The sequence below is a fragment of the Bufo gargarizans genome, chromosome 5 (genome assembly GCF_014858855.1).
Source record: "Bufo gargarizans isolate SCDJY-AF-19 chromosome 5, ASM1485885v1, whole genome shotgun sequence".
Taxonomy (NCBI): domain Eukaryota; kingdom Metazoa; phylum Chordata; class Amphibia; order Anura; family Bufonidae; genus Bufo; species Bufo gargarizans.
In genome coordinates, this window is record NC_058084.1 from 432,056,924 (window position 1) to 432,072,039 (window position 15,116).

A 15,116-nucleotide genomic window follows, 5' to 3' on the forward strand; every position below is an offset into this window, starting at 1 on the left:
CCGATCCGTGGACTGCAAAACGGATACAGTTGTGTGTATGAGGACTTACCCTCCCATCACATAAAACTAACCACCGGTCTGCTTTATTTACTAGATCCATGTCTAGATTGCATTTTCTTAGCTGGGACCAGGGTATCCATATATCACCCGAAATTCTAGGGCAGGGATCAGCAACCTCCAGCACTCCAGCAGTTGGGAAACTACAACTCCCAACATGCACACTTGCTTATCTGTCCTCGAACTCCCATACAAGTAAAGGAAGCATGCCAGGAGTTCTGGAGTTGTAGTTTCACAACAGCTGGAGTGCCGAGGGTTGCTGATCCCTTCTCTAGGGTGATATGGTTGGCTTCCATGTCACAGTTTTGCTGCCACTTTTTAAATGGTGGCTCATCACTTTGACAACCACGTCATCCAATATTTCCAGCATCCTGGAATCCTGTCTTATAGCCATCTACGGCAGAAGCAAAATCTGACATTAGACATTTCATCACACTGCCATACTCAGATAAATGTTGACTGAACCTACTGATTTCACCAGGATCTGCTGACGTTGGAAGGTTTCTCGACGAACACTGGACATTGACCTGTGGGGATTAGCTATATTGGTTTTCAGGACAAAGCCCTGATTTGAAAGTTACTGCTTGTTACAGGACAGATATCAGAGCCGTGTCTTCTAACGAGCTGTGAAACTGGGTGACCCTCGCAGGATCAGAACACAGTTTGAGCCCAGGAGAGTAGATAGTGAGGGCTCGAACTGATTGACTGCAAGCAGAGGTATTTGAATCCTTGAGAAACTGATGAAGAAAATATAGCAAGAAATTCTATGCCTCTCCTTTACGCACTTATGCCATCAGTGTCGGATTAGTGGGGTCAGACTACTGCCACTTGCATAGATCCCTAGAAAAAAGGGCCATGTATCTTGCATTGTACCCTTTTGAAACTATGACCCAAGATTGCATTGGAATTTCCACTAAGCAAACAGTAAGAAGAGGCATGGTTTTGAGGGGAAAAAAGGCATTTTAGATACAGGTAAGACAAAATAACGTAGTCTTAAGAGGCAGGAAATGCTCAACGCCATATGCAGCTGTGCATCTATACCCAGGGGAGCAAATCCTGCACATGTGGTCCGTTGCTAATGGTGATCCCTAGCAAAAAATGCATGCAATGGGGGATGCCCGCAGCGGACCTATAAGTGCCTACAAGGACATCCTACACCAGATGGCAAATGACTCTATGAAAAAAACATTTACAAAGAATAGGTGCACTACTGTGGTGGATGCAATCAACCAAATCTGACTAAACCCTCACACTGATGTTAAAATGAGACTTTAGTCAATATATTCTTATATTAAGTACATATCGGAGCCCGCGCACCACGTCAAGGTATCTCAAGTGGCACGGGACCTAACACTAACCTACCTGTGCCGTATGGGCAGTACCAGGGGCCAGTGGGCGAATTACGGGAGCGTAAGGTCTGACTCACAGCAAACTAGCTCCCAGTTGCCTCCAGTGTGAAACGACACATACAATATGAGGAGGGAGGAGCCTCTGAGTCCCACCCATGGCTGACTAATCTAATGCAGGCCTCACAGGTGCACCTAAATGTTGCCTATAGATGGAAATCAAGGCACATAAAAATTTGGAGTTAGCGTTAGGTCCCGTGCCACCTTGGTGTGGTGTGCGGTCTCCGGTATGTCCTTAAAGGGGTTCTGCAGTTTTTTTAAACTGATGATCTATCCTCTGAATAGATGATCAGCATCTGATCCGCGGGTCCGACACCTGGGACCCCTGCCAATCAGCTGTTTGAGAAGGCAGCGACGCTGGCAGTAGCGCTGCTTCCTTTTCGATGTTTACCGCAGGCCCAGTGACGTCACAACTAGTATCAATGGCCGGGTGGGGTTAAGCTTTGTTCACTTGAATGGAGCTTAGCCGCGCCCAGGCCAGTGATACTAGTCATGAGGTCACCTGGGCCTGCGGTAAACCGCGGGAAGGCCGCGGCACTACTGCCAGCACCACTGCCTTCTCAAACAGCTGATCGGCGGGGGTCCCGGGCGTCGGACCCCCGCTGAGCAGATGCTGATGATCTATCCAGAGGATAGATCATCAGTTTAAAAAAACTGTAGAACCCCTTTAATACAAGGATATATTGGCTAAAGTCTCATTTTAACATCAGTGTGAGGGTTTAGTCAGATTTGGTTGATTGCATCCACCACAGCAGTGCACCTATTCTTTGTAAATGTTTTTTCAAGACTGCGTTCATATCTCCATTTAGGATTTCTGGCTGTCGAGCGGACAAATAAAAAAAGTTGCATGCAGCGGTCAACACCAGAAATTGATGGCATACATTAAAGGGGTTGGCAAACTTCCCCATTCTGCTGGACCTGCAAAGGGAACATGACTTGCCTGCTTCCTGCCGCCGGCTCTCCGCTCTTTCACCTGCAGGCCTGCAATGCTCCGCTGTGCTCCATCACCGTCAACATCCAGTTTGATATTTTCGCAGCCAATCACTGGCCTCTGCTCCTCTTACATCATGACAAATGGTCACATGATGCAAGGGGATCTTGTAACCACCGCGGCCATGTCAAATCCAGCGGGGCATCGCAAGCCTGCAGGAAAAGGAGCAGAGAGCCGACGCCAGGAAGCAGACAAGTCATCCTCCCTTTGCAGGTCCGACAGAATTGGGGGGGGGGGGGAGTTTCCCCCCTTCTCCTATTCTTACACAACCCTTTTAAAGGGGGTCCCAGGATTTTCATATTGATGGCCTATCCTCAGTATAGGTCATCAATATCAACTCAGAGGGGGTCCTGGCATCTCATGATCATCTCTTTGAAGAGGCCGCTGCTCACCGGTGATCGCTGCAGCCTCTGTCTAGGCCAGTGACGCCACGTTCATCAGTCACATGGCCTAGGCACAGCTCAGTCTCATTCTAATGAATGAAGATCATCAATATTAGAAAAACCCCTTTAACGTAGAAAATCCCTTTAAGGCTCCCTTGACACACAAATCTGTCTTGGTGTTTTTTTTTACCTTTAGAAATTCCGTAAAAACGCACGTGGCTTTTTGAATACCACGTGCTCTTTTTCCTATAGAGAAGGTGATGAATAAACATCCGGAATAAAGCTTTTGCTTCCGCATGCTACATAAAAAAAAACACCAAATGGAAAGTGATCTCAATGAATGAAAGATTCAAGTCACATTGAAGGGGGAAATCCGCACTATGGGCCAGATTTATCATGACTCTGACAGCTCACTCCACTTTAACATATAGCTAAAGTCAGTTTTAGCCAAGTCAGATTTATGATCGGCCCTTTAAGACTGTAATAAATGTGGTTTGCCGGTAGCAGTTTATCCGTCAGTAAGCAGCTTTACAAAAGTCGCACATCTTTACGAAAAAGTTGCATGTTCTATTAAAAAGTCTCATAAGATAAGCATGGTCCTCACTGGAGTGAAATTGCGACTTTTTTGCGACTTTTTAAATAGTCCCAATAGTAAATCTGTCTAGAGATTCATTTACACAGGAAAACACGCCCACTTTCAGAAAACTGGCGAGCATAGTGCAGAGCAGAAAAAAGTCTCAAATTTTTGCGCCGTTTAAGCGATTGCGCAAATATTTGCGACTTTTTCACTCCATTATTCTGACCTGAGCTAATGATAAATCTTGCCCTTTATGTTTAAAAAGCAACTTTGCAGCATGTGGATGAGATATCATGAAATGTCACCCACAGCAATGCTACTACTGTGCCCATCACCGGAACCCCTGTAGAGAATGAATGGAGCGGCAGTGCGCATATGTAACCTCTCGCTCCATCAGAATGGGATCTCTGTGATCAGCTTAGGCTACTTTCACACTTGCGGCAGGATGGATCCGACAGGCTGTTCACCCTGTCGGATCCGTCATTTCGCCGTGCCGCCGCTCCGTCCCCATTGACTATAATGGGGACAGGGCGGAGCTCCGGCGCAGTTCACGGTGAGAGGCCGCCGGACTAAAAAGTCTGACCTGCAGGACTTTTAGTCCGGCGGCCTTTCGCCGTGCACTGCCGTACTGCGCCGGAGCTCCGCCCCCGTCCCCATTATAGTCAATGGGGACGGAGCGGCGGCATGGCGAAATAGCGGAAGGACTGATCCGACAGGGTGAACAGCCTGTCGGATCTGTCCTGCCGCAAGTGTAAAAGTAGCCTTAGCCTTTTGGTTTCCATTTGTGATATCCAAAACGGATCAGTTTTGCCCTTAATGCATTCTGAATGGATAAGGATCCGCTCAGAATGCATCAGTTCAGTCTCCATTCCGCTTTGGAGGTGTAAACCAAAACGCTGCTTGCAACGTTTTGGTGTCCGTGTGACGAAACTGAGCCAAACGGATCCGTAAGTCACTGACACAATGGGGACAGATCCGTTTTTACTTACACAATAGAAAACGGATCCATCCTCTATTGACTTTCAATGGTGTTCAAGACGGATCCGTTTTTGCTATGTTAAAGATAATACAAACGGATCTGTTCATGACGGATGCATGCGGTTGTATTATCTGAACGGATGTGTTTGTGCAGATCCATGATGGATCCGCACCAAACGCGAGTGTGAAATTAGCCTAACTTTAAAATTCGGCACAACCCTTTTAACTTTATCACATATGATTGGAAACTGGAAATGCAATGACATATTTCCACTAAGCACCGGACACCCAAAGATCAGTGAAGAAATTAGATCACATTGGATCCTGTGATTAAAATTGCTTATTATTAAATTTATGTAACCGATTTACACTGATGTACTTCATTAGGCCTCATTCACACGACCATCGTTTGGATCTGCATTTTTTGCAAATTGCCCATGGACCCATTTATTTCTATGGGTCTAAAAAATGTGGACAGCGCCCGGATGTCATCCGTTGCGCCGTTCTGCAAACTATAGAACCTGTCCTATTCTCGTCCATTTTGTGGACTCTTGTCCACACAGTTCTATTAGGAAAATGCGGCATGCACCCAGCCGGTATCTATCCGTATGTTGTCAATCCGCAAAATACATGCAGTCATGCATTGTATGTATTTTGCGGATTGGCCACATGCAGGCATTAGGCCCCTTTCAAACGGGCGAGTATTACGCGCGGATGCACCAGCACTGAATCCCGACCCATTAATTTCTATGGGGCTGTTCACATGAGCGGTGATTTTCACGCATCACTTATGCGTTGTGTGAAAATCGCAGCATGTTCTATTTTGTGCGTTTTTCACGTAATGCAGGCCCCATAGAAATGAATGGGGTTGCATGAAAATCGCAAGAATCCGCAAGCAAGTGCAGATGCGGTGCGATTTTCACGCACGGTTGCTAGGAGACGATCGGGATGGAGACCCGATCATTATTATTTTCCCTTATAACATGGTTATAAGGGAAAATAATAGCATTCTGAATACAGAATGCATAGTAAAATAGCGCTGGAGGGGTTAAAAAATAATTCAACTTACCTTAATCCACTTGATCGCGCAGCCGGCATCTCCTTCTGTCTTCATCTTAGCTGTGTGGAGGAACAGGACCTGTGGTGACGTCATGGTAAAAGATCATGTGATGACCGGAGTGACGTCACCACAGGTCCTGTTCCTCCACACAGCTAAGATGAAGACAGAAGGAGATGCCGGCTGCGCGATCAAGTGGATTAAGGTGAGTTGAATTATTTTTTTAACCCCTCCAGCGCTATTGTATTATGCATTCTGTATTCAGAATGCTATTATTTTCCCTTATAACCATGTTATAAGGGAAAATAATACAATCTACAGAACACCGATCCCAAGCCTGAACTTCTGTGAAGAAGTTCGGGTTTTGGGTACCAAACATGGGCGATTTTTCTCACACGAGTGCAAAACGCATTACAATGTTTTGCACTCGCGCTGAAAAATCGCGCGTGTTCCCGCAACGCACCCGCACATTTTACCGCAACGCCCGTGTGAAAGAGGCCTTAGTATTAGAAATTATTAAGGTCGATTCAAAGAGGTCGTCTTAGGCTTCCTTCAGAGACAGTTTTTTTGGGGGGCTTCTAAAAAGAATGCCATGAAATTTGTGCACTTATTTTTTAAAATCGTTTTTGTTATGATAAAGTTTTTCTTGTTACACATTTTTGACTTTCACACAATTTTTTCAGGTGTTTTTTCCCCCATAAAGAAATCAGCCGAGTAAACGCCTGAAAAAATGCCATACCTACAGCATACTGCATTTTGAAAAAATAATGTCATGGTCCCAAAAAAAACTCACCACAAGCCACAAAAAAACAGCCACTGTTTGTAGTGGATTTAATAATTTCCTTATAATTTTCTTACTACAAACATCTGGTCTCCATTTTAGGACATCAGTAACAAAAACAACATATAGTGAAATATGGACAAAACAGGACAGCACAGAAAACTACAAAAAAATAAAGAGTACATAGATGAAATGCTCATCTAGGCAATATACAGTTATAAAAACACTACTCATTGAAAAAAATAAAAAGACACTACGTTCACAACTCCATTATAGATGGTCCGACATACAGTTGCAAGAAAAAGTATGTGAACCCTTTGGAATGATATGGATTTCTGCACAAATTGGTCACAAAATGTGATCTGATTTTCATCTAAGTCACAACAATAGACAATTGCATGATTTTCCTATCCTGTGACGTAAAGTCATGATTTTATTAAAGACACGGAGGCGAGTATTGCTATCTCTTTCTTTACTTAAATTAATAGCAGCAAAGAAAAAAGGTACAACTAACACGTTACCAAGGCAACAGAACCCTCCCTAAATGTCCTAGTATAAAAGGTCTGAACCCAAGACACTTCTCCTCTTTCTTTGATGGAGAGTCCACACTTGACCCCGAACATTCCAACTTGAAGAAAAAAGTTCCAGCTGAACAACCAAACTATGACGAGGTCCTCAGGAAACCGGACTTGCCGAGCTGGAGAGCGAGAACGTAGAAACTGCCGACATCAGTAGTAGCGCTCGAGGTAGACTCATCCTATAACAAATAGAAATCATAAAACAAAGGGTAATTGACCAAGTAAGGGTTTGGATAAAACAAAATTAGCAAGATCCTTAGAAAAAGACTAAATTCAATACAGAACCAGATAAAAGGGAGGGGCAATACTCGCCTCCGTGTCTTTAATAAAATCATGACTTTACGTCACAGGATAGGAAAATCATGCAATTTTATTACATGACACGGAGGCTCCTATTGCGAGTTTAAAGCTGAGAAACTACAGAAGAAAAAACATGAGAAGAAGGGCGAAAATAGAACTCACGAAATGTCGAAACTCAGGACCAGTCTGCCAGTCGCATAATGTCCTCCAAACGCGCTCCGGCGACTGCCATGGAAGTTGCAGCAGCACCTCTTGTGGAATGTTCGGTGAAAATCGCAGTATCAATACCCGCTTGGGCCATAATCCATTTAACCCATCGAGCCAAGGTGACGCTGGTGACAGGGTGGAAAGGATGCCGATAAGAGAGGAAAAGCTGAGGGCCAGAGGAAACACGTTGAGAAGTGCGAGATTCATACTCTCTAAGACAAGCGACTGGACAGAGAGAAGGAGAATCAGGAAAACACGGGTAAGACACCGACCGAATATTAGTTTTAGTGTGGCGCGTGATATTAAACACCACACCCTCCGGAGAAAAAGAACGAGCGTCGAAATCCAAAGCTCTAACATCTGAGACTCTCTTACAAGAGACCAGACAAAATAATGAAACCAACTTAGCGGAAAGGAAAGATCAGAGTTGGGCGGCCAGGACGAGAAAAGAGACAGGACCGAGGAGACGTCCCAGGTAGAAGAAAAACGGGGCCTAGGAGGGCGAGAAAGGCGGGAACCCTTAAGAAGACGACACACTAAAGGGTGCTGACCCGCAGGAACTCCGTTAAAACCCAGATGAGAGGCGGAAATAGCTGAACGATAAAGATTGATCGTACGATAAGCTCTGCCTTTATCAAAAAGGGACGTGAGGAATTCCAGAATTTCCGCCACAGGAACTGAAAAGGGATCCATGTTCCTAACTGTCATGGTCTTACCTTCTTACTGTTCTCCTTCGTTTGACATGTGCTGGCGGCCATCTTGGTTCCTGGGTTTCTTGTAGCCTCCCACCCTGCGGCTTCTCCTTCCCACTGGGAGGAGCTGGATGCCTAGCTCATATATATAGGAGGTCTGTGGCTTCAGTTCCTTGCTTGGTCCTCCTGTGTTCACATGCTTCTAAGACTGCTGCTGCTTCTGGTTCCTGATCCTGGCCTCGTCTGACTACCCCGTTGGTTCCTGATCCTGGCTTCGTCTGACTACCCTGCTGGTTCCTGATCCTGGCTTCGTCTGACTACCCTGCTGGTTCCTGATCCAGGCTTCGTCTGACCACCCCCCTGGTTCCTGACCTCTGTCCACGCAAGACCCTGCTTCGGTTTAGCCATCCGTTTGGACTTTTGCTTACAGCTTGACTTTCAATAAAGCCTTCTTACTTTCACTTATCTCTTGTTGTACGTCTGGTTCATGGTTCCTTGACATTAGGACCAAGCCATGAATTCTGACGGTACAGGGCCATCCTCGCTACCTACGCTGGTTGCCAGACTTGATCAGCAGGATCACCTGTTGGGTCGGTTCGCTGTGGCGTTGCAAACCCTGCTTGAACGCACGGCTCATTTCGCTTCCGTTGTCGCTCCTGGGCCCGCTCCTACTGCCGCTCCGGTTGTTGCGCCAGAGTCTACCCCGACACCTGTTGCTGCGCCTGCGGTGTCTCGGGGTATGACCGGTTCTGCCCCCCTTCCACAGCGCTTTGGGGGAGAGCCAACTCAGTGCAGAGGTTTCCTTAACCAGGTGGGCATTTATTTCGAGTTGCTGCCACATGCCTTTCCTACTGAGAGATCAAAGGTGGGCTTCTTGATCTCGCTGCTCTCGGACAAGGCCTTGGCCTGGGCCAGCCCTTTATGGGAGAACAACAATCCGGTGGTTGCCGAGTTTTCCGGTTTTGTTGCTTCTCTTCGGAAGGTATTCGATGTGCCGGCTCGTGCTGCCTCTGCTGCGAAGCTCCTTATGTCCATCAGACAGGGTTCACGATCCGTAGCTGAATACGCCATTGAGTTTCGTACCCTGGCAGCAGAGGTGGGCTGGAATAATGAGGCTCTGGTCGCTGCTTTCTCTCATGGTCTCTCGGATGCCTTGAAGGATGAGGTTGCAGCTAAGGACCTACCAGTGGAGCTCGAGTCTCTTATTTCTTTCCTGATTTTGATTGACACCAGACTCAGGGAGAGGCCTTCCTTTAAGGAGAGCCTGCGGAGGTCTTCTAACAGATTGGCGCCTACGTTTGCTGTCCCACCCGTGCCTCCCTCTCCTCCCACGCCTCCTGGGGATGACTTGTCTGGGGGTGAACCCATGCAGCTGGGGTTTGCTCGCCTGTCCGAGGGGGAGAGGGTACTCCGGAGACGCGAGGGCCGATGCATGTACTGTGGTCTCGGTGGGCATTTTCGGTTGGCATGTCCGAACCGTCCGGGAAACGCTCGCACCTGAGATCCTGTCGGGGGCAGATCTTGGGTGGAGTCTCCTCGTCCCCGGTTTCCCGTGTTGACAAACCACTGATCACTGTTGTCCTCTCCTGGGTCGGGGGCTCGGTGACGACCCAGGCGTTGGTGGACTCTGGTGCTGGTGGTTTGTTCATTGATAGTGTGTTCGCTGCCGCCAATTCCATTCCTCTGCAGCCTCGAGGTTCCCCACTGGCTCTTGAGGCGATAGACGGCAGACCCCTTCTGCCGCCACACGTGACTCATGAGACCCCTCCAGTGGGGATAGCCATTGGTGCCGTTCACAGAGAGTCGGTCTGTCTCCAGGTGATTTCGTCTCCACACTACCCGGTGGTCTTGGGGTACCCCTGGCTCCAGAAGCATAATCCGACTTTCGATTGGAGATCGGCCGAGATCCTCTCGTGGTCACCGCAGTGTGGGGCTAGTTGCATCCATGGGCCTGTCAAGTTGCTGTGTACTTCCTCGGACTCTCTGTTGCCTCCTGAATACGAAGAGTACCGGGATGTATTCGATAAGGTGCGCGCGGTTGCCCTACCTCCGCACCGCCCATACGATTGTGCCATAGAGTTACAATCTGGTGCCGTTCCTCCTCGTGGCAAAGTCTATCCACTGTCGGTAGCGGAGAATGAGGCCATGGAGGAGTACGTGAGGGAGGCGCTTTCACGCGGACACATTCGCAAATCCTCGTCCCCGGCAGGGGCTGGATTTTTCTTTGTGAAAAAGAAGGGCGGTGAGTTGAGGCCTTGCATCGATTACAGGGGTCTCAATCGCATCACGATCAAGAACGCTTACCCGATACCCTTGATTTCCGAGCTGTTCGATCGCCTCAAAGGGGCCACGGTCTTTACCAAACTCGACCTGAGGGCGGCATATAACCTGGTAAGGATCAAGGCGGGCGATGAGTGGAAGACCGCGTTTAACACCAGGACCGGTCATTATGAATCCTTGGTTATGCCCTTTGGGTTGTGCAATGCGCCCGCAGTCTTCCAGGAATTCATCAACGATGTTTTCCGTGACCTGTTGCAGCAGTGTGTGGTGGTCTATTTGGATGACATCTTGGTATATTCTGAATCCATGGAGGCCCACATTATGGATGTCAGACGAGTGTTGCAACGGTTACGAGAGAACAGGCTGTTCGGTAAGCTTGAGAAATGCGAATTTCACCGATCCCAGGTAACCTTCTTAGGTTACATCATTTCCGCTGAGGGGTTCTCCATGGATCCTGAGAAGGTTTCGGCTGTCTTACAGTGGCCCCAGCCCAGTGGTCTCCGTGCCCTGCAGCGCTTTTTGGGCTTCGCCAATTATTATCGGAAGTTCATCAGGAACTTTTCTATGCTAGCCAAGCCTCTCACGGATCTGACCAGGAAGGGCAGTAATTTCCAGGTCTGGCCGCTCGAGGCCATCCGAGCTTTTGAGGCTCTAAAGTCCGCCTTTGTGTCGGCTCCGATTCTGTCGCATCCCAACCCTGGGTTGCCCTTTGTCCTCGAGGTGGACGCGTCTGAGACGGGAGTAGGCGCCCTTCTGTCTCAGCGTAGAACACCAGAGGGTCCTCTTCTTCCCTGTGGGTTTTACTCCCGGAAACTGTCTTCCGCGGAGTGCAACTATCAGATTGGTGACAGGGAGTTATTGGCCATCGTGCAGGCCCTTAAAGAATGGAGGCACTTGCTCGAGGGTTCGGTGGTTCCGGTTCTCATCCTGACGGACCACAAGAATCTGACCTACCTTTCTGAGGCCAAGAGATTGACACCACATCAGGCCAGATGGGCTCTGTTCTTGTCACGTTTTAATTACGTGGTCTCCTACCTACCCGGTTCCAAGAACATCAGAGCGGATGCCTTATCACGGCAGTACTCCGAGCTGTCCGGGGAGGAGTCGATTCCGACTTCGGTCATACCTCCGAATCAGATCCTGGCCGCCATTCGCACCAGCCTGACCTCTCCCCTGGGTGAGCAGATTTTGGCGGCTCAATCTGGTGCTCCCTCTGGGAGACCCAACGGCAGGTGTTTTGTGCCTGAGGAGTTGCGCACTCGGTTGTTGCGAACCTACCATAACTCCAAGGCCGCGGGGCATCCTGGTAAGAATCAGCTGTCCTGGGCTGTTTCACGTCTGTTCTGGTGGCCTTCTCTACGTTCCGACATCGCCGCATATGTAGCGGCATGCTCCGTTTGTGCCCAGAGTAAGTCCCCTCGGCACCTTCCGTTGGGCCTTTTGCAACCCATAGCCACCGGGGAGCGCCCATGGTCACACCTGGGGATGGATTTCATTGTGGACCTCCCTGCATCCCGAGGCCATACGGTCATTCTCATGATTGTGGATCGGTTTTCCAAAATGTGCCACTGTGTTCCTCTCAAGAAGTTACCCTCTGCACAAGAGTTGGCCACGATTTTCGCCAGGGAGGTCTTCCGGTTGCACGGTTTGCCCAAGGAGATTGTGTCGGATCGGGGGAGTCAGTTTGTGTCCAGGTTCTGGCGCGCCTTTTGCTCCCAGTTGGGGATTCATCTCTCTTTCTCCTCGGCCTACCACCCTCAGTCCAATGGGGCCGCAGAACGATCCAATCAGGCCTTGGAGCAATTCCTTCGTTGCTATGTCTCCGATCACCAAGACAATTGGGTTGACCTCCTGCCTTGGGCTGAGTTTGCCAGGAACACGGCGGTGAACTCTTCCTCTGGGACGTCTCCCTTCATGGCCAATTATGGGTTCCAACCTGCCGTGTTACCGGAGGTATTCTCTCCCCAGGATATTCCGGCTGTGGAGGATCACCTTTCCGTCCTACGTGCTTCTTGGGTACAGATCCAGAGGTCCCTTGAGGTCTCTGCGCAGCGCCAGAGACTCCAGGCTGATCGCAGACGAGCGCCCGCTCCTTCCTACCAGGTCGGAGACCGTGTATGGTTGTCCACCCGCAACCTCAACCTTCGAGTGCCCACTCCCAAGCTGGCGCCTCGCTTTGTTGGTCCCTTCCGAGTGCTTCGCAGGGTAAACCCGGTAGCCTATGCCCTTGCGCTTCCTCCTGGCATGCGGATCTCCAACGTGTTTCATGTCTCCCTGTTGAAGCCATTGGTGTGTAATCGTTTCACTTCCTCGGTTCCTCGGCCCCGTCCGGTCCAAGTGGGCAATCGTGAGGAATATGAGGTGAGCAATATCCTGGACTCACGCCTGGTCCGCGGTCGGTTGCAGTTTTTGGTCCATTGGCGTGGTTATGGTCCAGAGGAGCGTTCCTGGGTTCCCTCCGCAGATGTCCATGCTCCTGCTTTGCTCCGAGCCTTCCACGCACGCTTCCCTCAGAAACCGTTCCTTACTCCGCGGAGGAGGGGCCCTTGAGGGGGAGGTACTGTCATGGTCTTACCTTCTTACTGTTCTCCTTCGTTTGACATGTGCTGGCGGCCATCTTGGTTCCTGGGTTTCTTGTAGCCTCCCACCCTGCGGCTTCTCCTTCCCACTGGGAGGAGCTGGATGCCTAGCTCATATATATAGGAGGTCTGTGGCTTCAGTTCCTTGCTTGGTCCTCCTGTGTTCACATGCTTCTAAGACTGCTGCTTCTGGTTCCTGATCCTGGCCTCGTCTGACTACCCCGTTGGTTCCTGATCCTGGCTTCGTCTGACTACCCTGCTGGTTCCTGATCCTGGCTTCGTCTGACTACCCTTCTAGTTCCTGACCCCTGTCTACGCAAGACCCTGCTTCGGTTTAGCCATCCGTTTGGACTTTTGCTTACAGCTTGATTTGAAATAAAGCCTTCTTATTTCCACTTATCTCTTGTTGTACGTCTGGTTCATGGTTCCATGACACTAACCAAGCACCAGTCAGCCCAAGACTTCCAGGCCGCATGATAGGAACGTCTGGTTCCGGGAGCCCATGCGTCTTCCAAAAGGCATCTAGCCGAGTCCGAAATTGTAGAGACGTGCCAGGGCATCCCGAGACCCTGCAGGCCAGGAGTTGTAGAGATCCTTCTAGTATGAGAGGATGTTGCAGGCCCGAAGGATCTAATAAGAGTTCCGGAAACGTAGGGAGAAGCAAGGGGCACTGAATGAGGACTTCCAATAGTTGAGGAAACCAGGACTGAGTGGTCCAGAACGGGACAATCAGAACTAACTCGGCCCTCTGTTGGCGAATCTGAGCCAGGACACGGGGAATCAGAGTAAATGGTGGGAAGGCATACATCAGATGACCCGACCAATCCTGCAAGAGGGCGTCTACTGCTAGTGCGTCTGGATCCGGGCGCCAACTGTAGAAACTGAGAAGTTGAGTGTTCAAGCGGGATGCGAAGAGGTCTAAAAAGAAAGGACCCCAAAGGGAGGATATAGAAGCAAATATCGTCGTGTCTAGCTTCCAATCGCTGGAGTCGGAAAGAAAGCGTGAACTCCAGTCCGCGTTGGTATTGTGCAGACCGGGTAAATATTCCGCGACTACGGTGATGTCCCTGGAGAGGCAGAAGGTCCAAAATTCTCGAGCTAGACGGGACAGAGTCGGAGAATGTGTGCCTCCCATGGCGATGACATAGCGAACTGCTGACACATTGTCCATCCGTAGTTTGATGCAGGTCCCGGTCAAACCATTCGCAAAACTGCGAATCGCAAAGGTGCCCGCGAGAAGCTCCAGGGCGTTGATGTGTAAGGAAGACTCCTCCGCAGACCAGCATCCCCTGGTGGTCACTCCGTTGCAGTAGGCTCCCCATCCCAGAAGACTGGCATCCGAGTCGACTGTAAAATCCGGACGTGAAGCAAAGATCGCCTTGCCGTTCCAAACCTCTAAATTGGAAATCCACCAAGTCAGTTCGGTCCTGGTTGCCTCATCCAGGGATATCAAATCCGCATAAGAGAGTCCTGCCTGAAGATGAGAGTTCTTGAGGCGTTGCATGGCGTGGTATTGAAGCGGGGCTGGAAAAACCGCCTGGATAGAGGCCGAGAGAAGGCCAATGATACGGGCCAGTTGACGAAGGGAGACCTGAGGGAGGGAAAGAGCCCGGCGAAGTTCCTTGCGGATGGCTTGGACCTTGGAAGACGGCAGGCTGAGAGTCTCTGCAACAGAATTTATTGTGAAGCCCAAAAACTCCATCTCCTGACCCGGAGTCAAGCAGGACTTCTCCAGGTTGAGCAGGAAACCCAGACGGGACAAAAGGTCCATGGTCCAATCCAAATGCGCTAGAAGGGTAGCTTTCTCCTGGGCCAAAAGAAGGATATTGTCTAGATAGATAATTAGACGGATTCCTCGACTGCGGAGACAAGATACCACCGGACGAAGCAACTTTGTAAAGGCCCAAGGAGCTGAGGAAAGCCCGAATGGAAGACAAGTAAATCTCCATGTCTCCGCGCCCCCAACAAAACTGAAGGAGGTCCCTGGAAGATTTGGACACAGGGACTGTGAGATAGGCGTCCTTTAAGTCTAACTTGACCATCCAATCGCCGTGAAGGAGCATGTCCCTTAAGAGGTGGATGCCCTCCATTTTGAAATGGCGGTAACGGACGAAGGCGTTTAGCGGCAGAAGGTTGATAACCGGGCGCATCTGGCCTCCTTTTTTGGCCACAAGAAACATGTTGCTGAGAATTCCCATGGAGGAGGCAGGGGCCGGCTCTATCGCGCCTTTCATAGATAGGGCGAGTAAT